The sequence below is a fragment of the Mustela putorius genome, unplaced genomic scaffold (assembly GCF_011764305.1).
Source record: "Mustela putorius furo isolate JIRA1106 unplaced genomic scaffold, ASM1176430v1.1 tig00000460_pilon_pilon_pilon, whole genome shotgun sequence".
In the NCBI taxonomy this organism is placed as follows: Eukaryota; Metazoa; Chordata; class Mammalia; order Carnivora; family Mustelidae; genus Mustela; species Mustela putorius.
In genome coordinates, this window is record NW_025421389.1 from 5,761,619 (window position 1) to 5,788,045 (window position 26,427).

The window sequence follows — 26,427 nt, forward strand, 5'->3', positions numbered from 1 at the left end:
CATGATCTAACTCATCCTCTCAGGGTCTTCAGACACAATCATCTATCATCTCACAAAATAATGAATCTGCCATACTGGAGAATCCCAGAAGGTCTCTATACAATCAACCTCTTGAATTTTATTTTTAACCTTACCCTTTCTTAACCTTGAAGTATTTCAAATTCTAACAGCTTTCCTCATTAGCCTCCACCACAGAGCTGTAGCATGAAATAAAATTGTAAGTACCATCACCAGCTCTATAATACAGTCAAAGATAAGAAGTTAAATAGTGAAAGGACAAGAGAGAGGAGGAGGATTGAGAAGATTCAACAGGAGGGGAGATAAAGGAAGTGAACAAGTAGGATAAAGGAGGAGGGGAAAATGGTAGAGAAAAACAGAAAGAAAAGTTATGTACTTCTAAAAAAAAAAAAAAGAAAGAAAGAAAAAGAAATTTTCAGATCGTGGTGAAAATTTGTATTTTCAAACTAGTTTTCTATACCAGTCAGTGCTGTGAATTAGGCAATAAAAGATGTCTCAGTATCCCCAATATAAGCATGTTGGACAGCTCCTCTACTCTACAAACACCAGACCTTTGTCTTATAATAAAGCAGCTCCTCTCTGGATTAGCATATTTTTTTAAATTTTTTAATAAACATATATTTCTATCCCCTGGGGTACAGGTCTGTGAATTGCCAGGTTTACACACTTCAGAGCACCCACATAGCACATACCCTCCCCAATGTCCATAACCCCACCCCCCTTCTTACAGCCCCCCTCCATCCAGCAACCCTCAGTTTGTTTTGTGAGATTAAGAGTCACTTATGGTTTGTCTCCCTCCCAATCCCATCTTGTTTCATTTATTCTTCTCCTATGCCCTTAACCCCCCATGTTGCATCACCACTTCCTCATATCAGGGAGATCATATGATAGCTGTCTTTCTCCGCTTGACTTATTTCGCTAAGCATGATACGCTCTATTTCCATCCACTTGTCGCAAATGGCAAGATTTCATTTCTTTTGACAGCTGCATAGTATTCCATTGTGTATATATACCAAATCTTCTTTATCCATTCATCTGTTGATGGACATTTAGGTTCTTTCCATAGTTTGGCTATTGTGGACATTGCTGCTACAAACATTCGGGTGCACGTACCCCTTTGGATCACTACGTTTGTACCTTTAGTGTAAATACCCAGTAGTGCAATTGCTGAGTCATAGGGCAGTTCTATTTTCAACATTTTGAGGAACCTCCATGCTGTTTTCCAGAATGCACCAGCTTGCATTCCCACCAACAGTGTAGGAGGGTTCCTCCTCCGGGCCGAGTAATCCACTCGGGTTTGCTTTCAGGAGCTTTTGTTCCCTGAGCGCTTTCCGTAGAGTTCTGGAGGATGGGAATAAAAATGGCGGCCTCCTGGTCTCTGGCCCAGAGGAGCTGAGAGCCCAGGGCCCCACTCCTCAGTGCGCCCTCAGAGAACAGAGCCCAGTAACTCCCGTCTGCCTGACCTCCAACCGTGGTCCGAGCTCACCCAGCCTGCAACTGGTTCTAGGTATCCTTGAGCTGTGAGCTCATTGTGGGCTCTGTCTCTGTGGCTGGCTTCCCCATTGTAATACCTGTAAGCTCTGTGACACTCAGACACCCCCGATCCTTCTGTGACCCTGCAGGACCTGAGGCCACACTGATCCCTCGTGGGCTTCACCCCGGTTTAGCCTCTGGAGCGATGTCCCTCAATGGAAGAGATTTTTAAAAGTCCTGATTTTGTGCTCTGTTGCTCTGCCGCTTGCCGGGAACCAGCCCCTCCCCCCGGGGTCTATCTTCCCATCACTTTGGATTCACTTCTCCGCCAGTCCTACTTTTCAGAAAGTGGTTTTCTGTTTCTAGAATTGCTGTTCTTCTTCTCTTCGATCTGCCGATGGATTTGTAGGTGTTTGCAATCTTTAGATAAGCTATCTAGCTGATCTCCTGCTAGTTGAAGTAGTCTCAGCCTGCTACTTCTCCACCGTCTTGACTCCTCCAGAAAACCAGGATTAGCATATTTTAAACAAAATTTGAGCTACACATTCTGTGTATATTTAATGATCCTAGAATTTTTAATATAATTTTTCCTCATGAAAACTCTGTTATAGCATCAGGGCCCATCTGTTTCATGCTACCTCCTTAGAACTTCATTTCTTGTTTAGATATATTTATTAAGAATGGAGAAGCTCTCCCTTTTTTTGCTCATTTTAGTTTTTAATTGATTTGTGAAATATGTTTCACAGAGGACTAATTTATCCAAAACATTTTTTATTATTGACTTTTTTCAAAACACTTAATGATACAATATAATCTAAAAAACACACAAACAAACAAACAAGAAATAACCCATGAAGCTCCCTTTCCCCCCATTTCTAAGTATCTGGGAAAGTGAAACTTGATTATGGCCACTGCCTGGACCTGGGTGACCCTATAATGTCTCCCTTTATATTCCAGACCCTACCCCCAACAATAGCACTCTGGAAGACCCTGGGAAAACTGGTCTTAGGAAAGAAATAGCTTTTCCTGCCTTTATACAGTTTTTCAGAGATTCAGGCCCCATCAAGCACAGCTCTTAAAAGTCTCAGAAGAGAAAACAGACATGCTATGGAAGGAATTTGGGGAAAAATTGAGACAGTTCAGATTCCAGGGAAGGTAACCTTTTCAGTTCCCAACTCTGATTTCAAGATTCAGTGAAGAATAAGTGGTTTAAAACAAATGTTTTATTCTCTGAGATCTGCTCTTACTGAAGTGGATCAATGATGAAAATAGCCAAATCTGAGCATCAGAAGACCTTCCAGTCTACCTGATGCATGATCTCTCTAGTTCTGAGAAGCAAAAGTAACTTAAAACAATAAGGGAATATGTCTGGAGGGGTGTGTGTGTGTGTGTGTGTGTGTGTGTGTGTGTAAAGGTGACTGAGTATAACTGAGGACTTGATAGATGGGTGTGTGTGTGTGTGAGACTAATGAGTTCTGAGCAATGATGAAAAGGTTTTACTGCTGACCTTTACAACTATCAAGGTTTCTACACTTGATCTGAGCTCAGAATTTAAAAAAAAAAAGTGTTTTATATCCTCAAGGAATCCTTTTTTCTCATAGCCAACAGCACAGATATGATCTGGGGTATACAAAGTACATAGATAAATGAATACAAAAAACTATAATTGCAGATTAAGCCTCTTTCCTTAATTTCTTGCTGAAAGGAAATAACTAAGAGGAGATAAGTAGCCTCAGGACCTTCATGTAGCTCTCTGAAACAAATTCTTACATCTAGAGTACTCAATTCCTAATATTTATCCTGTGTCCATTTCTTCTGAGATACTGAGGTCCTCATCAGAATGTTCTTTCTTTTTTTCTTTTTTTTTTAAAGATTTTATTTATTTATTTGACAGACAAATCACAAGTAAGCAGAGAGGCAGGCGCAGAGAGAGGAGGAATCAGGCTCCCTGCTGAGCAGAGAGCCCGATGCAGGGCTCGATCCCAGGACCCTGGGATCATGACCTGAGCCGAAGGCAGAGGCTTTAACCCACTGAGCCACCCAGGTGCCCCCAGAATGTTCTTTCTTAATGGGTGTACAATACAAGCTGATTCTGTTCTTAAAGGGAAGAACTACCGGGAGGAAAGTCTTTGGGAAAATAGTCCTTAGAAGCTCATTTGCAATGTTTGGGATTAGTTCTCAGGGTGGCTAAGAAGACCTAAGAGAGAAAGAAAAATTGGTCAATATCAACATCATGTTGACAGTAACCGAAATAGGACCATCTTTTCAAAGGAACTGAATGATTCTCTGGGTATAATGCCATGAATCACAGAGTTTCTCAGTTTCACTAATGTCACTTTGTCACTAAGAATGAGCATCATTCTGGGAACAATAAATTTGGAGAGGAAATCAAGGGAATATGACCAGAGAAGCTTCTTTTTGCCCTTCCCTCAGCACCCTGACCCTTCCCAGCTGGCCCCTATGATTTGGGAAGCTCACCATCCCAGAAGCACTCTAACCACTTCCACCATTTGTTACGGTTCATCTCTTTTCAAAAAATAACATTTAACCAAAGAATCTTGCCTGAGACTTCTGGATTCAGATATATATTACCAAAAATCAGGGAAATTAATAATGCCTTCATAAGAAACATTGGCATTCTCATAAACTCATTCCCCAATTCAGCCTGCCTTTCCCAGAAAGGAGCAGAGGATCACTTAGAGCCATGTGGTTTATTATGTCAGTTTGAAGCTGAATTTGATCTGCTGGTAGAAAACAGATAAGGAGCAGGGAATACCTTAGAATTATGGCTAGAAGATTAGGAAAAATCACAGAACAGAAACGTAGAGATTATAAATGACTATAATTTATGAAATATAGGCTGCTAAAAAATGGTATTCATAAAAAATAGCTTTAAAATAGTTAAATATCCCTACTTGAATTGTTGTAATAATTTGAGGGTAGGAGAAATTTTGTTAGATAAAGAGTTTTTATTCTAAGGTAATTTCTCATTCTGTCCACTTTATAGTGGCTATTATGAGGCTCAAATGAGATAATGTGCATTTTGAAAGTAATTTTAAGCTATAAAACATTTACAAATATTGGTAATGGTTCTTTTTAATTTGTTTTATCATGTTATGTTAGTCACCATTCAGTACATCATTAGTTGGTAATGGTTCTTTTTGACATTGTTAGTATTAATCCAGTCAAAAACTCATATGAAACTTCCCAAAATATTTTCAAGTACATCACAAAACTATGTGGGATAGAAGATGTTAGGCTTAATTGTTTCAATTTTACTTCAAGGCCTAGCGGAAAAATTTTGGGAAATTTATGACAAAATTGGGACTAGTCACCAGCTCAACTGTCTCCTGAGATAGTATAGTTCCTTTTATACCACATTATTCCTATGCAGAGAAATTAGATCAGAATACTATAACAGCTTAGCAAAAAGGCACAGTTTTATTCAAGGGATCTGACCCTACAGAACAGAATATAGGCCTATAGAAAACAGGCTAGCCATATCACCTTAAGAAGGGTTGTGGAAAAAAGAATATGACATTCATAGGAGGTCAGGTTTCTGTTCTCACTCCACCACTATGGCACACATTATATTTTGGCTAACCCAAAAGATATCACCAGCACAATTTTTTCTTATTATTCCACTATACAGGCTAGAAAATTCAACATTTATTTATCTACCAAGATGACTATTAACTGCTATGTGATACAGTCGTATCAATAAAATAGGTTAGTTTAGGAGTGACTGGTATTTCTCTTTTCTAACAAAATAAATAGTTAACATTGATACTATCATTTCCTCTCTTTATTATCTTGATTCCAGATATAAGATCTGAATATACAGTTGCCAAATTATGATTCTGAAGCCTAAAATATGAAGAAAAATCCAACAGAACTACAAGAAAATCAATCTTAATACTATCTAAGTGCTTGACTATTGGCAAAATCTTAATATCCCAGATTTTTTATAGTTGGGGAAAAATTAAACCTCATTTGTTTTAAACCACTTTAGGAAAGCAGATTTTGTTTGGATTGATACATGTGAATATAATCTTGTAATTTATATTATTAATTTGCAATTAAGTGATTATAATTTTCTTTTCTCCAAATGTACTTATCTATGAATGGGAGATTATTTAATCCAGAAAACTCCAGGTAATCTGAGAGATGGTGAAGAAAATATGTGAAATACAGAGAGAGCCCATACTCTGATTTTTTAAAACTTTAATTTTTATAAACATGTATTTTTATCCCCAGGGGGACAGGTCTGTGAATCGCCAGGTTTACACACTTCACAGCACTCACCAACGCACATACCCTCCCCAATGTCCATAATCCCACCCCCTTCTCCTAATCCCCCTCCCCCCAACAACCCTCAGTTTGTTTTGCGAGATTAAGAGTCACTTATGGATTGTCTCCCTCCCAATCCCATTTTGTTTCATTGATTCTTCTCCTACCCATTTAAGCCCACATGTTGCATCTCAACTTCCTCATATCAGGGAGATCATATGATAGTTGTCTTTCCCTGCTTGACTTATTTCGCTAAGCATGATACGCTCTAGTTCCATCCATGTTGTCACAAATGGCAAGATTTCATTTCTTTTGATGGCTGCATAGTATTCCATTGTGTATATATACCACATCTTGATCCATTCATCTATTGATGGAAATTGAGGTTCTTTCCATAGTTTGGCTATTGTGGACATTGCTGCTATAAACATTCGGGTGCACGTGCCCCTTTGGATCACTACGTTTGTATCTTTAGGGTAAATACCCCGTAGTGCAATTGCTGGGTCATAGGGCAGTTCTATTTTCAACAATTTGAGGAACCTCCATGCTGTTTTCCAGAGTGGATGCACAAGCTTGCATTCCCACCAACATTGTAGGAGGGTTCCACTTTCTCCACATCCTCGCCAGCATCTGTCATTTCCTGACTTGCTGATTTTAGCCATTCTGACTGGTGTGAGGTGATATCTCATTGTGGTTTTGATTTGTATTTCCCTGATTCCGAGTGATATGGAGCACTTTTTCATGTGTCTGTTGGCCATCTGGATGTCTTCTTTGCAGAAATGTCTGTTCATGTCCTCTGCCCATTTCTTGATTGGATTATTTGTTTTTTGGGTATTGAGTTTGCTAAGTTCTTTATAGATTTTGGACACTAGTCCTTTATCTGATATGTCATTAGCAAATATCTTCTCCCATTCTGTCTGTTGTCTTTTGGTTTTGTTAACTGTTTCCTTTGCTGTGCAAAAGCTATTCATCTTGATGAAATCCCAATAGTTCATTTTTGCCCTTGCTTCCCTTGCCTTTGGCGATGTTCCTAAGAAGATGTTGCTGTGGCTGAGGTCGAAGAGATAGCTGCCTATGTTCTTCCCAAGGATATTGATGGATTCCATTCACACATTGAGGCCCTTAATCCATTTTGAGTCTATTTTCGTGTGTGATGTAAGGAAATGGTCCAATTTCATTTTTCTGCATGTGGCTGTCCAATTTTCCCAACACCATTTATTGAAGAGGCTGTCTTTTTTCCATTGGACATTCTTTCCTGCTTTGTTGAAGATTAGTTGACCATAGATTTGAGGGTCTGTTTGCGGGCTCTCTATTCTGTTCCATTGATCTATGTGTCTGTTTTTGTGCCAGTACCATGCTGTCTTGATGATGACAGCTTTGTAATAGAGCTTGAAGTCTGGAATTGTGATGCCACCAACTTTGGCTTTCTTTTTCAATATTCCTTTGGCTATTCAAGCTCTTTTATGGTTCCATACAAATTTTAGAATTATTTGCTTCATTTCTTTGAAAAAGATGCATGGTACTTTGATAGGAATTGCATTAAATGTGTAGATTGCTTTAGGTAGCATAGACATTTTCACAATATTTATTCTTCCAATCCAGGAGCATGGAACATTTTTCCATTTCTTTGTGTCTTCCTCAATTTCTTTCATGAGTACTTTATAGTTTTATGAGTATAGATTCTGTGCCTTTTTGGTTAGGTTTATTCCTAGGTATCTTATGGTTTGGGGTGCAATTGTAAATGGGATTGACTTCTTAGTTTCTCTTTCTTCTGTCTTGTTGTTGGTGTAGAGAAATGCAAATGATTTCTGTTCATTGATTTTATATCCTGACACTTTACTGAATTCCTGTACAAGTTCTAGCAGTTTTGGAGTGGAGTCTCTTGGGTTTTCCACATATAGTATCATATCATCTGCAAAGAGTGATAGTTTTACTTCTTCTTTGATTTGGATGCCTTTAATTTCCTTTTGTTGTCTGATTGCTGAGGCTAGGACATCTAGTACTATGTTGAATAGCAGTGGTGATAATGGACATCCCTGCCATGTTCCTGACCTTAGCAGAAAAGCTTTCTGTTTTTCTCCATTTAGAATGATATTTGCAGTGGGTTTTTCATAGATGGCTTTGATGATATTGAGGTATGTGCCCTCTATCCCTACACTTTGAAGAGTTTTGATCAGGAAGGGATGCTGTACTTTGTCAAATGCTTTTTCAGCATCTATTGAGAGTATAACATGGTTCTTGTTCTTTCTTTTATTGCTGTGTTGTATCACATTGACTGATTTGCGGATGTTGAACCAACCTTGCAGCCCTGGAATAAATCCCACTTGGTCGTGGTGAATAATCCTTTTAATGTACTGTTGAATTCTATTGGCTAGTATTTGGTGAGAATTTTCGCATCTGTGTTCATCAAGGATATTGTATAGCTCTCTTTTTTGATGGGATCCTTGTCTGCTTTGGGGACCAAGGTGATGATGGCCTCATAAAATGAGTTTGGAAGTTTTCCTTCCATTTCTATTTTTTGGAACAGTTTCAGGAGAATAGGAATTAGTTCTTCTTTAAATGTTTGGTAGAATTCCTCTGGGAAGCCCTCTGGCTCTGGGCTTTTGTTTGTTTGGAGATTTTTGATGACTGTTTCAATCTCCTTACTGGTTATGGGTCTATTCAGGCTTTCTATTTCTTCCTGGTTCAGTTGTGGTAGTTTATATGTTTCTAGGAATGCGTCCATATCGTCCAGATTGTCAAATTTGTTGGCGTATAGTTGCTCATAGTATGTTCTTATAATAGTTTGTATTTCTTTGATGTTAGTTGTGATCTCTCCTCTTTGATTCATGATTTTATTTATTTGGGTCCTTTCTCTTTTCCTTTTGATAAGTCGGGCCAGCGGCTTATAAATTTTATTAATTCTTTCAAAGAACCAGCTCCTAGTTTCGTTGATTTGCTCTAGTGTTTTTTTGGTTTCTATTTCATTGATTTCTGCTCTGATCTTTATGATTTCTCTTCTCCTGCTGGGCTTAGGGTTTCTTTCTTGTTCTTTCTCCAGCTCCTTTAGGTGTAGGGTTAGGTTGTGTACCTGAGACCTTTCTTGTTTCTTGAGAAAGGCTTGTACCGCTATATATTTTCCTCTCAGGAATGCCTTTGTTGTGTCCCACAGATTTTGAACCATTGTATTTTCATTATCATTTGTTTCCATGATTTTTTTTCAATTCTTCAATTTCCCGGTTGACCAATTCATTCTTTAGAAGGATGCTGTTTAGTCTCCATGTGTTTGAGTTCTTTCCAAACTTCCTTTTGTGATTGAGTTCTAGCTTCAGAGCATTGTGGTCTGAAAATATGAAGTGAATGATCCCAATCTTTTGATACCGGTTGAGTCCTGATTTAGGACCGAGGATGTGATCTATTCTGGAGAATGTTCCATGTGCACTAGAGAAGAATGTGTATTCTGTTGCTTTGGGATGAAATGTTCTGAATATATCTGTGATGTCCATCTGGCCCAGTGTGTCGTTTAAGGCCTTTATTTCCTTGCTTATCTTTTGCTTGGATGATCTGTCCATTTCAGTGAGGGGAGTGTTAAAGTCCCCTACTATTATTGTATTATTGTTGATGTGTTTCTTTGATTTTGTTATTAATTGGTTTATATAGTTGGCTGCTCCCACGTTGGGGGCATAGATATTTAAAATTGTTAGATCTTCTTGTTGGACATACCCTTTGAGTATGATATAGTGTCCTTCCTCATCTCTTACTATAGTCTTTGGCTTAAAATCTAATTGATCTGATATAAGGATTGCCACTCCTGCTTTCTGCTGATGTCCATTAGCATGGTAAATTCTTTTCCACCCCCTCACTTTAAATCTGGAGGTGTCTTCAGGCTTAAAATGAGTTTCTTGGAGGCAACATATAGATGGGTTGTGTTTTTTTATCCATTCTGATACCCTGTGTCTTTTGACAGGGGCATTTAGCCCATTAACATTCAGGGTAACTATTGAGAGATATGAATTTAGGGCCATTGTATTGCCTGTAAGGTGACTGTTATTGTATATTGTCTCTGTTCCTTACTGACCTCCCACTTGTAGGCTCTCTCTTTGCTTAGAGGATCCCTTTCAATATTTCCTATAGAGCTGGTTTGGTGTTTGCAAATTATTTCAGTTTTTGTTTGTCCTGGATGCTTTTAATCTCTCCTTCTATTTTCAATGATAGCCTAGCTGGATATAGTATTCTTGGCTGCATGTTTTTCTCGTTTAGTGCTCTGAAAATTTCATGCCAGCTCTTTCTGGCCTGCCAGGTCTCAGTGGATAAGTCAGCTGCCAATCTAATATTTTTACCATTGTATGTTACAGACTTCTTTTCCTGGGCTGCTTTCATGATTTTCTCTTTGTCACTGAGACTTGTAAATTTTACTATTATGTGACGGGGTGTGGGCCTATTCTTGATTTTGAGGGGCATTCTCTGAACCTTCTGAATTTTGATGCTCGTTCCCTTTGCCATATTGGGGAAATTCTCCCCAATAATTCTCTCCAGTATACCTTCTGCTCCCCTCTCTCTTTCTTCTTCTCCTGAAATTGCAATTATTCTAATGTTGTTTCATCTTATGGTGTCACTTATCTCTCGAATTCTCCCCTCCTGGTCCAGTAGCTGTTTGTCCCTCTTTTGCTCAGCTTCTTTATTCTCTGTCATTTGGTCTTCTATATCGCTCGTTCTTTCTTCTGCCTCATTTATCCTAGCAGTGAGAGCCTCCATTTTTGATTGCACCTCATTAATAGCTTTTTTGAATTCAACTTGGTTGGACTTTAGTTCTTTTATTTGTCCAGAAAGGGCTTTTATATCTCTTGAGAGGGTTTCTCTAATATCTTCCATGCCTTTTTCGAGCCTGGCTAGAACCTTGAGAATTGTCATTCTGAACTTTAGGTCTGACATATTACCAATGTCTGTATTGATTAGGTCCCTAGCCTTCAGTACTGCCTCTTGTTCTTTTTTTTGTGGTGAAATTTTCCGCCTTGTCATTTTGTCCAGATAAGAGTATATGAAGGAGCAAGTAAAATACTAAATGTGTGGCAACAACCCCAGGAAAATATGCTTTAACCAAATCAGAAGATATCCCAAATCGTGAGGGGGGAGAAAGGGGATAAAAAGAGGTTCAAAAAGAACGAAAGAAAAGAAAGAAAAAAGAAAGAAAAGAAAAGAATTTTTAAAAAAGAAAACGAATAAAGAAAAATATAAAAAGAAAATATATATATATTAGATAAACTAGTTAAAAAACATTAAAAAAGAAATGGTAATAGTTAAAAAAAATTAGCAAAAGAAGAGAAAAAAAAATGAAAAAGAAAAAAATTAAATTAACTGCAAGCCTAAAAAAATCACAGGGAGAAAGCCATGAGTTCAGTGCTTTGCTTTCTCCTCTTCTGGAATTCTGCTGCTCTCCTTGGTATTGAAACCACTCTCCTTGGTAGGTGAACTTGGTCTTGGCTGGGTTTCTTGTTGATCTTCTGGGGGAGGGGCCTGGTGTAGTGATTCTCTAGTGTCTTTGCCCCAGGCGGAATTGCACCTCCCTTAGCAGGGGCTGGGGTGAATAATCCGCTCTGGTTTGCTTTCAGGAGCTTTTGTTTCCTGAGCGCTTTCCGTAGAGTGTAGGAGGACGGGAATACAAATGGCGGCCTCCTGGTCTCCGCCCCTGAGGAGCCGAGAGCCCGGGGCCCCACTACTCAGTGCGCCCTCAGAGAACAGTGCCCAGTTACTCCCATCTGCCTGACCTCCGGCCGCGCTCCAAGCTCACTGAGCCTGCGACCTGCTCAAGGTAAGCCCGAGCTGTGATCTTACTGTTGGCTCTGTCTCTGTAGCCGGTTTTCCCTTTCCAATACCCGCAAGCTCTGCGACACTCAGACACCACCGATCCTTCTGTGACCCTGCAGGACCTGAGGCCACGCTGACCCCACGTCGGCTTTGCCCCGGTTTAGCCTCTGGAGCGATGTCCCTCAGTGGAACAGACTTTTAAAGTCCTGACTTTGTGCTCTGTTGCTCCGCTGCTTGTGGGGAGCCAGCCCCTCCCCCTGGGGTCTATCTTCCAGTCGCTTTGGATTCACTTTTCTGCCAGTCCTACCTTTCAGAAGGTGGTTGTTTTTCTGTTTCCAGAATTTCTGTTCTTTTTCTCTTCGATCTGCCGATGGATTTGCAAGTGTTTGCAATCTTTAGATAAGCTATCTAGCTGATCTCCTGCTAGCTGAAGTAGTCTCAGCCTGCTACTTCTCCGCCATCTTGACTCTTCTCCCATACTCCAATTCTTAAGGGCCTGGCCTAATCTGAAAAATCATCATCTCAGCAAAAATCATGCTTATATGTTTGATACTTATGGTGATAAATTCCCAACAAAATAAATTCCTTTGTCCTTGTTTCGTGAATGACTTCTCTAGTCCAGGTGCAGTGATTATTTGTCAACCTACAATACAGAGATTTTTTTTTCAATACAGAGATTTTAAATGATGTTGATGAATTTACCTCTTTCCAGTGTTATTTATTTTTATTATTTATAAGTTCCCAAATGTCCCTGGATTTTCGCCACAAGGAAAACCAAATGTGAAGTTAAGAGCAAGATTCATTGGCTCAGATTTCCCCAAGCAACACATATCAAGAACTTGATTATCAGTGTTAGCTAGACAGCCATTTTCAGCACTGGACAGCAACTACCAGGTGTAACTGTCCAGGGTCACTTTCTAAGGAGAGACTTGTTAAGTTGTAGAGAAGAAAAGTTCTCAGTTCAGTAGAAGGGAGATGGACGAAATAAACCTGGGTGGAGAAAAAGAAGAATCCAATTAAAACTAGGAATTCTGTATTGGCAGTTTTAATCATTTCCTTTTCTCCCCCTTTAATATCTGAAAAGAGTTTTTCCCAACTAATTACAAATCCGTTGTTTTCAGACTGATTATCACCACATTATAAGAGCCATTTTCTTCCTTCTCCTAATGTATGATTGTCTCCTAATGTCTCACACCAAGTTTCCCATAGTTTGTACAGATTTTATCCTCTATTTTTCCTCCAATTTCTTTTCTGATTTAGTTATTCCTCCCTTCTTCTCCCTCATTGTAGTTTATCCCTCATCTCTGGCAGGAAGTCTTACCAAACTAGAGAAGAGTTCTCATTCACCTAAAGAAAAATGACTCAGCAAGAGTAGGTAGGATGCTATATCTGGTCATTGTCTCTGGGGCTTTCTGCTAGCTGTTGACTAAACTCTAGTGTTGAAATTGCTTTTGCACTGTTCTTCTTTCACTAAGTGTGTTTAATCTGCTGTAAAATTGTTTTCATGGTTGTGGTCAATGTTATTGTAACTGTTTAACAAGGAGCATTTCTTTGTTTTACAAAGAGCTTTGACAGTCTCTATGCAAATTAGTGCCTTGTATAATGCCATTAAGCATGCTTTCTGGAAGAGTGACAACTGGAATCATAGATAAATCTGTACACCCAGTCTAGGGAATAAGGAAACTAGGGTAAGGAAGGAGAGATTCTATCTGTGATGCATGGAACAGGCATTGCCTAAAGATACCTAATCTTTACTTTAACCTATAGTCTTGTGTTTAAGATAGAAGTAAGCAGATTTTATTAAATAAGCTGAACTTTTGTCCCTCTTATCATCTGGGTCTAATTGTCAAACTCCACCCTGAATTAGAACACAATGAATTTAGATTAGCCTAAGAAGGACTTTACATTTTTTTAAAAATTTGGGTAATAGCAACCATGTTTCTTCTTTTTTAATTTTTATTTATTTTTTAAATTTCTTTTCAATGTTCCAAAATTCATTGTTTATGCACCACACCCAGTGCTCCATGCAATACATGCCCTCCATAATACTCACCACCCAACCTCTTACCCTCCACCCCTCCAAAACCCTTAGTTTGTTTCTCAGAGTCCACAACCATGTTTCAACAACAACCACGATGTTTCAGTTAGAAAACATAGAGTACCTTAGGGTAGGTCACAAAACATATTTAGCTTGTGATATTGTGAGGAAGAGGGGTAAGGAAACACATTGTTGAGAAATAATGGTAAACACTATTTTATTACTCTTAATCCTGGTAACAATTCTGTGATGTTAGATGTCACATGTTGCGATCCTTTGAAGCAAACTCTGAGATGGAGTTCAGAAGCCAAAATAGGGCTTGAGAAGTGTCTGTGGAACAAGATCTGTAAGAAGAAATGAAAGAAAGATCATGCCCTTATACTCCCATAGCCATTAGTCATCATATGTGAGCCAATAAGACGGGAAGTGACCTAAGGAAAACATCTCTTTGCAGCTAACAAGAGGCCAGCAAGGACTGATAGCAACAGGCTGTTGCCAAAGATAGTACCAATAATGGGGGCAGCAATTCTTCACTGAAGGGGGATTGCATGGTGTATCATAGAGACAAACAAAAAAATTGAGGAGTTAAATGATTATTTAAGGTTACATAATAATTTTATTATTTATATATTATATATTTATTATAATAATTATAAGCATTGTATATTCTAATAATATATAATACTACTAATAATTGTTGTTATTATCTATACTCTATTCCAAGATTTTTTTCTAAGCACTTCACATGTGTCCTTGTTTAAGTCTCACAACAATTCTGTGGGATGACTATTATTCTAGACCCCATTTTAACAGATCAAAAAACCAAGATATAGTAAATAACATGCCCATGTTAGCACACAGGTAGATCTAGGGTTCAAACCCATCAAACCCATGACTCCAGAGACCATGCTATTAATCATTACACCATACTAAGGCTGTCTGAGTTTGAACTCAAAACTTTCTGATAATGAATTACTCTTATTCCCTTTATGATAAGCTGGAATGACTTGAGAATGTTCAAGAACTTAAATGTTTTTCTCAAAGCTGAACCTCAAGCAAAACACTCCTGAAGGCACATATTCCTGGCTCGCTACTCAGGATCCTGAAAAACCATCTGAGTATTATAAATCAGAGGTTCCCTAATTTTCCTGAGCTCTGAACCAATCCAAACAGGTTTCCAGCCTCCCCAGGAAGGCATGAGGAAGAGGCATGTCTGGAGTATTTATTCATACACCCCTACTTGCCTTCCCCTAAAAGGCACAGCAATGAGGAATTTTCCAGACTTTTTTTTACCTTAATGTTGGTCATGCTGTGTGGGATCTGGATCTTTCTTAACACAATACCTGCTTTTAAGGTTCACTTGTTTCTTTGAATAGGGTTCTAACAGCAGCTAGTCAGTATTCTAGTGGTCTCTTCTCTCTTCTGTGGCAAATTCTACATTTTTTGGTCTTTCAGACCTTTTATATGGGTCTTTTATATAAGCTTCCCTCCCTCCCCACTTCTCCTACATGAACCAGTATCTTGCACCAGAGATTACAGCACCTACATTCTCTATGCTCTGCTGAAAGCCCTTGCTCTCACCATTCAATGTTCCTGTCTTTTGGGGAACATTAAGGCATGTACATGTACCCTGGGTGGTGGTGCACAAACAATGAGTTCTGAAACACTGAAAAGAAATCTAAAAAAATAAATAATTTTTTTAAAAAGAAATGCTTTAATCAATTTCTAAAAGCTACATGTTTTTTCCTTCTTTGTTTCACTCAACCAATATATATTAAACATCTGAGATGTGATTTGATCAATCCTTGAACTCCAGAAGCTCATAAAGTACAGGAGAAGACAGATACACAAACAGATAATCACAAATGAAATGTTTGATAGACCAGAGTTGAGATGTAGACAAGTCCACATAGTGAAGATCAGGCACACCCTGGGTAAATATGCCTATCCTTCAATGTACAAGGACATGAGTTGATTCTTGGGAAAATTAGTACTTGATCCATGTACAAAGTCCTTGATCTTTGTCAATAGAGAAACTCAAACAAATCCAGACACAAGCAAGGGTCTGGGGATTCTGTGACATAAGCCAGGTTAGAGCCAGAATGCCACATAGGTGAAGATGGAGCTTGACGAGATTTAGGAACAAGACCTGAGGGTTGAAGAGAAGTGATGGTTTCCAGTGGAGGATTTAATTTAGTCACTTGTCATGACCCAGATACACTTACAGGGTTTATGCACTGTCAGAAAAATATCTGTGGATGACCTGGGAGAGCTGCCCCAACTAAACTCTGAAATTTCAGTCCACAAACATCCCTACCCTTGGATCATCCCTTACAAATTAGCAGAAGGATAGAAATACAGAACTGCCCCATTCTAATTAGAACATGAATGTGACCTCATTAGTCTACCAGCTGGTGCTTCCAGAATATTTGAAGGAAAACCCTCTCTACTTTCATTCCCTTTGCTCCTCAATAATCCTACTGCCATCACATCTGCACACTTAGAAATGGTTAAATAGTAAATTTTGTGTTATACATTTTAATCACAATAAAAAATTTAGAACCTAAAAGAATAGTACTGTATGACTAACATAACATAATAAGAAAAGAATTTAAAAGAATAAACCTAGATACAGATCTTACATCTTACACAAATATTAACTGAAAATGTATTAAAGAAGTCCATGTAAAATGCAAAACTATAAAACCTCTAAAATAAAATAAAGGTGAAAATCTACATGACCTTTGATTTGGTAATGAAGATTTAGATACAATACCAAAAATATGATCCATGAAAAGAAAAAATATGGTAAGCTGAATTTCATTGAAATTAAAAGTTTTTATTCCATCAAAGATACTGTTAAGGAAATAAAAAACAAGCAAACCCCAAACTGGGAGAAAATATTTTGCAGAATACATATTTAATGAAGGTCTTGTATCCATAATATACAAAGGACCCATAAAACTCAAGTATAAGAAAACAAAACACACAGTTTTAAAATAAGCAAAATATCTATATAGATACCTCACCAAAGAAAACATACATATAGCAAGAAGTATATTAAAAAGATGCCCAACAGAGATGGAGAGGAGAAGTGAGTTGGGAGAAATTGGAGGGGGAGACGAGCCATGAGAGATTGTGGACTCTGAGAGACAAATGGGGTTTTGGAGGGGAGGGGAGTGGGTTGTTGGGTGAGCCTGGTGGTGGGTATTATGGAGGGCACATATTGTATGGAGTACTGGGTGTGGTGCATAAACTATAAATTTTGGAACAATGAAAAGAAATTTTAAGAAATTATAAAATAAAAAAAAGATGTCCAACATCTTGTCATTATGGAATTACAAATTAAGCAACAATATGAATGCACTATGAAGTACTGTAAAAGGCTTTTTAAAATCCAAAATGCCAATTGCTGGTGAGGATATAGAGCAACAGGAACACTCATTAATTAAGTAGAAGACAGTTTGTTTCTTACAGAGCTAAGCATAGTCCTACCATAAGACCCAGCAATCATCTTTTAGATATTCAGCCAAATTATTTGAAAAATTATGTCCATATGAAACCTGTGCACAAATGTTTACAGCAGGTTTATTCATAACTGTTGAAAACTGAAAGCAACCACGATATCCTTAAATAGGTGAATGAATTCTAAAAACTATGGCATGTCTGTTGAGGAACATGACCAAGGACATGACCATGACCACCACAAATTGACCCATGAGCTGAACCTAAGCACTTGGAGAGTCCTCACTCCTACCTCTGTCCTTCGAATGTCCGTTCCACTTGCCTTTCCCCCTTCCAGAGTCTGCTCCAAGGACAAAGCCTTGAGATGATGATGTGATATTGAAGATACCTGCATGGTATACATGATTGAGTCCATTTCAGGACTCTTTATAAGCCTAAAAGATTTGGAAGGTGTTTGAGGGGATCTATTCATCTTGCTGCCATCCAATACAAGCCTTATATGTGACTTCCATTTCCTCTTATTAAAATTGTCACCTACCAACTTGGAGAGGCCTGCCTCTTTCTTTGGTCTCTCTCTGCCCTTTGTGTGATAGGAATCAGTTTCATATTATACAAGGAAAGCTCCTGAGAGGGCTGTGAACCTATAAACATCCATACATTAGAATAGTATTCAGTAGTAAATAGGAATCATCTATGAAGACAAAGACATGGATGAATTTTTAATGAATATTGTTAGTGGATGAAACCAATCTAAAAATGCTACATATTGTATTATTCCAACTATATGCCATTCTAGAAAAGGTGAAGCTGTGGAGTAGAATCAATAAACAGATCATTGGTTTCTGGGGTTCAGGGAGGGGAAAGGTTGAATACATAAAGCATTGGGGGTCTTTGAGGCCGTGAAGTTATTCAGATACTGTCATGGTAGATGCATAACATTACACATTTGTCAAAACCCATAAAATATTATAGTACTTTAATGCATGCAAATTCAAAAGATAATTTAGGAGGTTGGACAATCACAGGACCTGTAGACTGTGGCAAAAGAATCCAGCCATATTACAAATGTTTGAAATAAGCTAAGGGAAAGAGGTTGGGAGGTTAGAGGTGTCAACTTTGGAAACTGATGGGGTCTATAAAACTAAACTGTGTAAGTACTCTACCCTAGTTAATGAAGTTGTTTTCTATGAGGGTATGAGTTAACACCCATAACACTTTTCAAGATAGAAACCATATATATGCATACTGAAACTAAACAATAAAGTAAATGGAGAGTGTATGGCAAGAGTCAGGTTTCTCACAGATAGTGAGAGGTTACAGACAAGCCGGAGAAGGCTAGAGTGATAGGTTTGGCATTGGATTAGAGTTACAGACAACATTAGAAGTTATATTTAGCTTAATGTAGATATAGATGGATTTGTGTGAGTGAGTGGATTCATACACACACATAAGTGTATTTATCCTGACCCTTGAGAGAGCATAGAAGCAGTAATACCTTAATAGTAATGAGCACACCTCATAACCAAATTTTGGTTTTTAATATCATTCTCCAATAAAAGAATCCAGATCTCTCTAGAGAAATGGTTGATATTAAAAACAGACACACACACACACACACACACACACACACACATGGGTTATGTGACATGGACACCAGAATCAACAGAAAGAATAATTTGAGTGACAAATAAACTAAACAGTATTGGATTCTAAGTTTTCAATTATCAATAATCGCACCTCGGATAAACCTCATTGGTTACGATAATGCCACTGCGCAAAGCTAAGCAGTATTGGATTCTAATCCAAAATAGAAAATAAATACCCATGAATCCAAGAATAGGTGAAGCACTGGGGACATTTTAAAGCTGTGAAATTATTTGTACAATACTGAAATGGTAGACCCATAATATCATGCATTTGCAAAAACCCATAGAAAGTTTATAACACTTTAATGTATGCAAAATTTTAAATAAATAAATAAAGGGCAAGACCAATGTCCCATGCAGAACTCCTTAAGAACATATCTCCCTACTCCTTAAATGGGAGGGTTATATAACATTATTATATGGATGTACTTTCATTAGTTGTAAGAAATGTACCATTGTAACATAAGATGTCAATAAAAGGGGAAAGAAAGTGTGTGCTGTATAGAAAGTCTCTGTAATATCTTTGCAACATTTATATGAATCAAAAGTTATTCAAAAGCTAAAAATTTCTTTAGAAAATAGAAAAAATATGGAATTGGCCCTACAAATACTATTTGTCAATAAAAAAGATCAAAGTACCAACACATCCACAGCATGGTTTAACCTCAAAAATATTATGCTAAGTGAAAGAAGAAGGTATAAAAGCCACATTTTTATGCTCTATTTATATTAAATATCCAGGTAAGACAATTTGTTAGAGGCAAAAGTTAGATTAATGATTAATCTTATCTGTGTCAAAATAAATAAATCTTCCAAGGCAAGTACCCAGTGTGTGCAATATTCCCCTTCAAAATGGAACCCAGAGAAGGACAGGGAGGGGCTACTAATCTTCTTATGACTGAGATTTTCACTCTGTCTGGAAGACCAGGAGCCCAACTACAAAAATCACTAGCATCTCACTTACCCAATATCTCCATTGGCTTTCCAACAGCCCAAGGACTGGAGACTTTGAAGGGGCCTCTCAGCCTCAGGTGGGCCAGCCAGCTCTGCAGACAGATACAGCCTTGGCAATCCTCCTATCATCTCCTCTCAGTTCTGCCACCAGTACCTCCCATGCTGAGCAAGGTATTGATCAGCTTCCATCCAAACAACCAGAGGCCTTTGGGAGGTGATGATGATGCATGATAAATGCAGACCAAGACAATCACAGAAGAGCAAGCAGGGATGGTAATGAAAAGAGAAATTGGTTATTGACTTTGCATTTTCTTTCATTTAGTCATTTAGATAACACAGACTCCAGTGAGAGATGCACTGGCTTCTAGACACTGAGTGACCTACTCCACCTCCTGGGGATCAACATACCCGTCTGCACATGAGATGGTTGCATGGCACGTGCAGTGGAGACGTCCGGGTCTCAGCTCTGCTACCAACTAGAATTTGGGAATGCACAAATCATTCTCTCCGAGTTCCAGTTTCCCCCTCCGTAAAGACTTATGGGGTAATTGTGAGGATTAGAGATGGTGTCAAAGGCCTAGGATGAAGAGATGGTGTCAAAGGCCTGACAATTCACAGCAGCTGCACACACAGAGGAAGCATCTCCAGCCCTGCCAGTTCCAATGGCAACATCTGATTATTCCAGTGATACACTGGGAAGAACAGACATGGAATGCCACACCTGTGACTGCTGCAGAGACTGGAGACACTAGGGGACAGGATTAAGTAAGAACCACTCTACTTAGGACTCAGATTATAAAATCAATAGCAGCAATTAATAATAATAGTGAGTACCACGTGCCAGATCCTGCACAGGATTCTTGGGATCTAGTAACTCACCTCACTATCACAATACACTTCTGCATTGGTGTCTTATTTGCTTATAACCTTGAAACAGACACTAAGATGGAGTTTATGGTGCAAGACATTTGTTAGGGATCAGCACCTGTGAAAGTGGAAGAATAGGACTGGGAAAAGGAAGAATTTTGGCTGCAGTGCAGCCCCAACAAAGCCCTAACAACCTAATGAGGAGGCCAGGGGTGAGCACTGCCTTCTAGGGCTGTCCCACACTGGCTTCATATCCTGCATTCTTTAGGCTTTCCATGGAAATCCCATGCAACAAGTCCTTCCCTGCAATGGGAATATGGGTAGCACAGCGTATGTGGTAATGGAAATACAGAACAACTCACTGAAGAGCACAGGTATACTCAGTGGCTCTGCTTGGAACCACTAAACTACCTTGCTTTTTTGACAACTGACATTCGCACTGTACTTTGTAGAGTCCTACCACCTCTATATGTCCCTTGATGCACTCCACAACGCCACTGGGACAGTGGGTTCTACATTTCAAATGAGGAAGTTGAGGATCAGAGAGTACATTTTCTTGTCCAGTCACACAGAAAGCAACAGAGCAAGGATTTGAACCTAGTCCTCTCTCTGTACCTGACTCCAAAGTCAGTCTCTCTCCTCTGAGCCACACTGACTTTCTTAGGTTGCTTTGAGGTACCAGTGCTCAGCACCGGGCTGCAGTCTCTGTTTTATCTCATGGCATGTCAGACATAAAGGCCCCCTCCTCACACAGAGGTGAGTGTGGATGTCAGTTCCAAGCGTGGCACACTGCTTGGAGGAAGGTCCTCCATAAACGGGGAGGAGGGAACAGGAGATTGATAGCCTGACCTTGGCAGATGGCTTTGTGCCTACCCCTACAAAACACCATTTACAGACCCAGACATTTCTCAGCTCAAGCAGAGACACTCACAGAACAATGCAAATAAGGCAGCAATATCACTGACATGGAAAGAATGTCAAAGAAAGCAATGTTATCTTAATAGCTTTGAAATAAAGTACAGTCACTAGAAGGAATTTACTTGGAAATCATATTCTTGGACTTTGCAGGTAAGACTTACCTTCCGACCTTCACCCTGGCCTTCTCCCTAAAGGATGAGAATGTAGAGGCCTTTCTTAATGCCCCTCTCAGAGTTACCCAGGGCACAGGCATCTGGCCCATGGACCACTGCTCACTGCTTCTGGAATTTTGATTCATTTCCAACCACTCAGCACACCACCAGCTGTGCTAAAAGTTTTACTTCCCAAACACAGCATGGACTTTAATGAGCTTACAACTTCTGTACTCTCTTGGTGTACACGTGGCAAAAAGTATACAGAAAGATGCTTAATATCATTTGCCATTAAAGAAATGCAAATTAAGCAATAGTGTGATAGCACTATGAACTAATACAATGGCTTTAAAAATCTTAATACCGGGACGCCTGGGTGGCTCAGTGGGTTAAAGCCTCTGCCTTCGGCTCAGGTCATGATCTCAGGGTCCTGGGATCGAGTCCCACATCGGGCTCTCTGCTCAGCGGGGAGCCTGCTTCCCCCTCTCTCTCTGCCTACTTGTGATCTCTGTCTGTCAAATAAATAAATACAATCTTTAAAAAAAAAATAAATAAATAAATAAATAATCTTAATACCAACTGCCAGTAAGACCTGCTCTCAGCCCAGTGACCCAAGTCAATATGTCCTCCTCTATGTGCTGTCCTGGCCTCCTCCCTCACTCACAGGCTAAAATGATACCTTTGTCCTACAGCTCATGAGAGTTTACTACCCTTCTCTTCTTGACCTGTGGTTCTTCTGAGCCCAGAAGCTGGTTTGAGTCTATCCTGTGTCCCTCGACCCTCCCACAGACCCTACCACAAAACTTGCCACAGAGCCTCCCACACACCCTCCCACACATTCTCCCACTGACCTCTACACCCTCCCACAGACCCTCATACATACCTTTCCATACTTTTGCCACAGACCTTCCCCCACACCCTCCCTCGCATCTTCCCACTGACCCTCCCAAACACCCTCACAGACCCTCCATAGATCCTCCTGTAGACCCTCCCATAGACTCTAATATGCACCTTCACACAGACCTCCCCCACACATACTGACAGACCCTGCCACAGATCCTCACAAACCCTTACAAAACATTTGTTGAATGATGTTGATCTGAACTAAGCACCTGTCTCTCCTTACTTCTAAGCCCTGCCATCTCTGCTCTGACCTTCAGAGGTTTCAAAAATGACATACAGGGGAGGAGTCAAGATGGCGGAGAAGTAGCAAGCTGAGACTGCTTCAGCTAGCCGGAGATCAGCTAGATAGCTTATCTAAAGATTGCAAACACCTGAAAATCCATCGGCAGATCGAAGAGAAGAAGAACAGCAATTCTGGAAACAGAAAAACAACCACTTTCTGAAAGGTAGGACCGGCGGAGAAGTGAATCCAAAGCGACGGGAAGATAGACCCCGGGGGGAGGGGCCGGCTCCCGGCAAGCGGCGGAGCAACCGCGCACAAAATCAGGACTTTTAAAAGTCTGTTCCGCTGAGGGACATCGCTCCAGAGGCTAAACCGGGGCGAAGCCCACGCGGGGTCAGCGTGGCCTCAGGTCCCGCAGGGTCACAGAAGGATCGGGGGTGTCTGAGTGTCGCAGAGCTTGCGGGTATTGGAACGGGAAAGCCGGCTACAGAGACAGAGCCGACAGTAAGCTCGCAGCTCCGTGTTACCTTGAACCGGTCGCAGGCTCGGTGAGCTCGGAGCGCGGCCGGAGGTCAGGCAGACGGGAGTAACTGGGCGCTGTTCTCTGAGGGCGCACTGAGGAGTGGGGCCCTGGGCTCTCGGCTCCTCCGGGCCGGAGACCAGGAGGCCGCCATTTGTATTCCCGTCCTCTGGAACTCTACGGAAAGCGCTCAGGGAACAAAAGCTCCTGAAAGCAAACCCGAGCGGATTACTCACCCCGGCCCCGGGTAAGGGCGGTGTAATTCCGCCTGTGGCAAAGACACTTGAGAATCACTACAACAGGCCCCTCCCCCAGAAGATCAACAAGAAATCCAGCCGAGACCAAGTTCACCTACCAAGGAGTGCGGTTTCAATACCAAGGAGAGCAGCAGAATTCCAGAGGAGGAGAAAGCCAAGCACGGAACTCATGGCTTTTTTCCTGCGATTTTTTTTTTAGTCTTCCAGTTAATTTAATTTTTTCTTTTTCATTTTTTTTTTTCTCGCCTTCGGGTAAAATTTTTTTTTTAACTGTTACCTTTTTCTTTTTTAACGATTTTTTACTAGTTTATCTAATATATATATATATATATATATTTTACATTTTTCTTAGCTGTTTTCTTTTTTTAAAAATTCTTTTCTTTTCTTTTCTTTTTTTTTCTTTTTCTTTTCTTTTTGTTTTTTACTTTCTTTCTTCCTTTTTGAACCTCTTTTTATCCCCTTTCTCCCCACTCACGATTTTGGATCTCTTCTAATTTGGTTAAAGCATATTTTCCTGGGGTTGTTGCCACCCTTTTAGTATTTTACTTGCCCCTTCATTTACTCTTATCTGGACAAAATGACAAGACGTAAAAATTCAACACAAAAAAAAGAACAAGAGGCAGTACCGAAGGCTAGGGACCTAATCAATACAGACATCGGTAATATGTCAGATCTAGAGTTCAGAATGACAATTCTCAAGGTTCTAGCCGGGCTCGAAAAAGGCATGGAAGATATTAGAGAAACCCTCTCGAGAGATATAAAAGCCCTTTCTGGAGAAATAAAAGAACTAAAATCTAACCAAGGTGAAATCAAAAAAGCTATTAATGAGGTGCAATCAAAAATGGAGGCTCTAACTGCTAGGATAAATGAGGCAGAAGAAAGAATTAGTGATATAGAAGACCAAATGACAGAGAATAAAGAAGCTGAGCAAAAGAGGGACAAACAGCTACTGGACCACGAGGGGAGAATTCGAGAGATAAGTGACACCATAAGACGAAACAACATTAGAATAATTGGGATTCCAGAAGAAGAAGAAAGTGAGAGGGGAGCAGAAGGTATACTGGAGAGAATTATTGGGGAGAATTTCCCCAATATGGCAAAGGGAACGAGCATCAAAATTCAGGAGGTTTAGAGAATGCCCCTCAAAATCAATAAGAATAGGCCCACACCCCGTCACCTAATAGTAAAATTTACAAGTCTCAATGACAAAGAGAAAATCCTGAAAGCAGCCCGGGAAAAGAAGTCTGTAACATACAATGGTAAAAATATTAGATTGGCAGCTGACTTATCCACAGAGACCTGGCAGGCCAGAAAGAGCTGGCATGATATTTTCAGAGCACTAAACGAGAAAAACATGCAGCCAAGAATACTATATCCAGCTAGGCTATCATTGAAAATAGAAGGAGAGATTAAAAGCTTCCAGGACAAACAACAACTGAAATAATTTGCAAATACCAAACCAGCTCTACAGGAAATATTGAAAGGGGTCCTCTAAGCAAAGAGAGAGCCTACAAGTGGTAGATCGGAAAGGAACAGAGACCATATACAGTAACAGTCACCTTACAGGCAATACAATGGCACTAAATTCATATCTCTCAATAGTTACCCTGAATGTGAATGGGCTAAATGCCCCTGTCAAAAGACACAGGGTATCAGAATGGATAAAAAAACAAAACCCATCTATATGTTGCCTCCAAGAAACACATTTTAAGCCCGAAGACACCTCCAGATTTAAAGTGAGGGGGTGGAAAAGAATTTACCATGCTAATGGACATCAGAAGAAAGCAGGATTGGCAATCCTTATATCAGATCAATTAGATTTTAAGCCAAAGACTATAATAAGAGATGAGGAAGGACACTATATCATACTCAAAGGGTCTGTCCAACAAGAAGATTTAACAATTTTAAATATCTATGCCCCCAACGTGGGAGCAGCCAACTATATAAACCAATTAATAACAAAATCAAAGAAACACATCAACAATAATACAATGATAGTAGGGGACTTTAACACTCCCCTCACTGAAATGGACAGGTCATCCAAGCAAAAGATCAGCAAGGAAATAAAGGCCTTAAATGACACACTGGACCAGATGGACATCACAGATATATTCAGAATATTTCATCCCAAAGCAACAGAATACACATTCTTCTCTAGTGCACATGGAACATTCTCCAGAATAGATCACATCCTCGGTCCTAAATCAGGACTCAACCGGTATCAAAAGATTGGGATCATTCCCTGCATATTTTCAGACCACAATGCTCTAAAGCTAGAACTCAACCACAAAAGGAAGTTTGGAAAGAACCCAAATACATGGAGACTAAACAGTATCCTTCTAAAGAATGAATGGGTCAACCGGGAAATTAAAGAAGAATTGAAAAAAAATCATGGAAACAAATGATAATGAAAATACAACGGTTCAAAATCTGTGGGACACAACAAAGGCAGTCCTGAGAGGAAAATATATAGCGGTACAAGCCTTTCTCAAGAAACAAGAAAGGTCTCAGGTACACAACCTAACCCTACACCTAAAGGAGCTGGAGAAAGAACAAGAAAGAAACCCTAAGCCCAGCAGGAGAAGAGAAATCATAATCAGATCAGAGCAGAAATCAATGAAATAGAAACCAAAAAAACAATAGAACAAATCAATGAAACTAGGAGCTGGTTCTTTGAAAGAATTAATAAAATTGATAAACCCCTGGCCCGACTTATCAAAAAGAAAAGAGAAAGGACCCAAATAAATAAAATCATGAATGAAAGAGGAGAGATCACAACTAACACCAAAGAAATACAAACTATTATAAGAACATACTATGAGCAACTCTACGGCAATAAATTTGACAATCTGGAAGAAATGGATGCATTCCTAGAAACATATAAACTACCACAACTGAACCAGGAAGAAATAGAAAGCC

General features: G+C 39.6%; 1 protein-coding gene and 3 non-coding genes across 4 annotated transcripts in view; 3 read left to right on the forward strand and 1 right to left on the reverse strand.

Annotated features, from left to right (window-relative positions):
* The window catches only part of LOC101674957 (keratin, type I cytoskeletal 18-like), a 145,176-nt gene that overhangs the window by 40,501 nt on the left and 78,248 nt on the right, over positions 1-26,427 (forward strand). The gene's annotated exons all lie outside the window — the stretch shown is intronic.
* On the forward strand, positions 2,746-2,825 carry LOC123392222. Its single transcript, XR_006606924.1, has one exon. It is a non-coding gene; the product is annotated as a small nucleolar RNA U2-19 (small nucleolar RNA).
* LOC123392221 lies at positions 2,969-3,038 on the forward strand. The gene has a single exon (XR_006606923.1). It is a non-coding gene; the product is annotated as a small nucleolar RNA U2-30 (small nucleolar RNA).
* LOC123392198 lies at positions 18,711-18,850 on the reverse strand. The gene has a single exon (XR_006606907.1). It is a non-coding gene; the product is annotated as a U4 spliceosomal RNA (small nuclear RNA).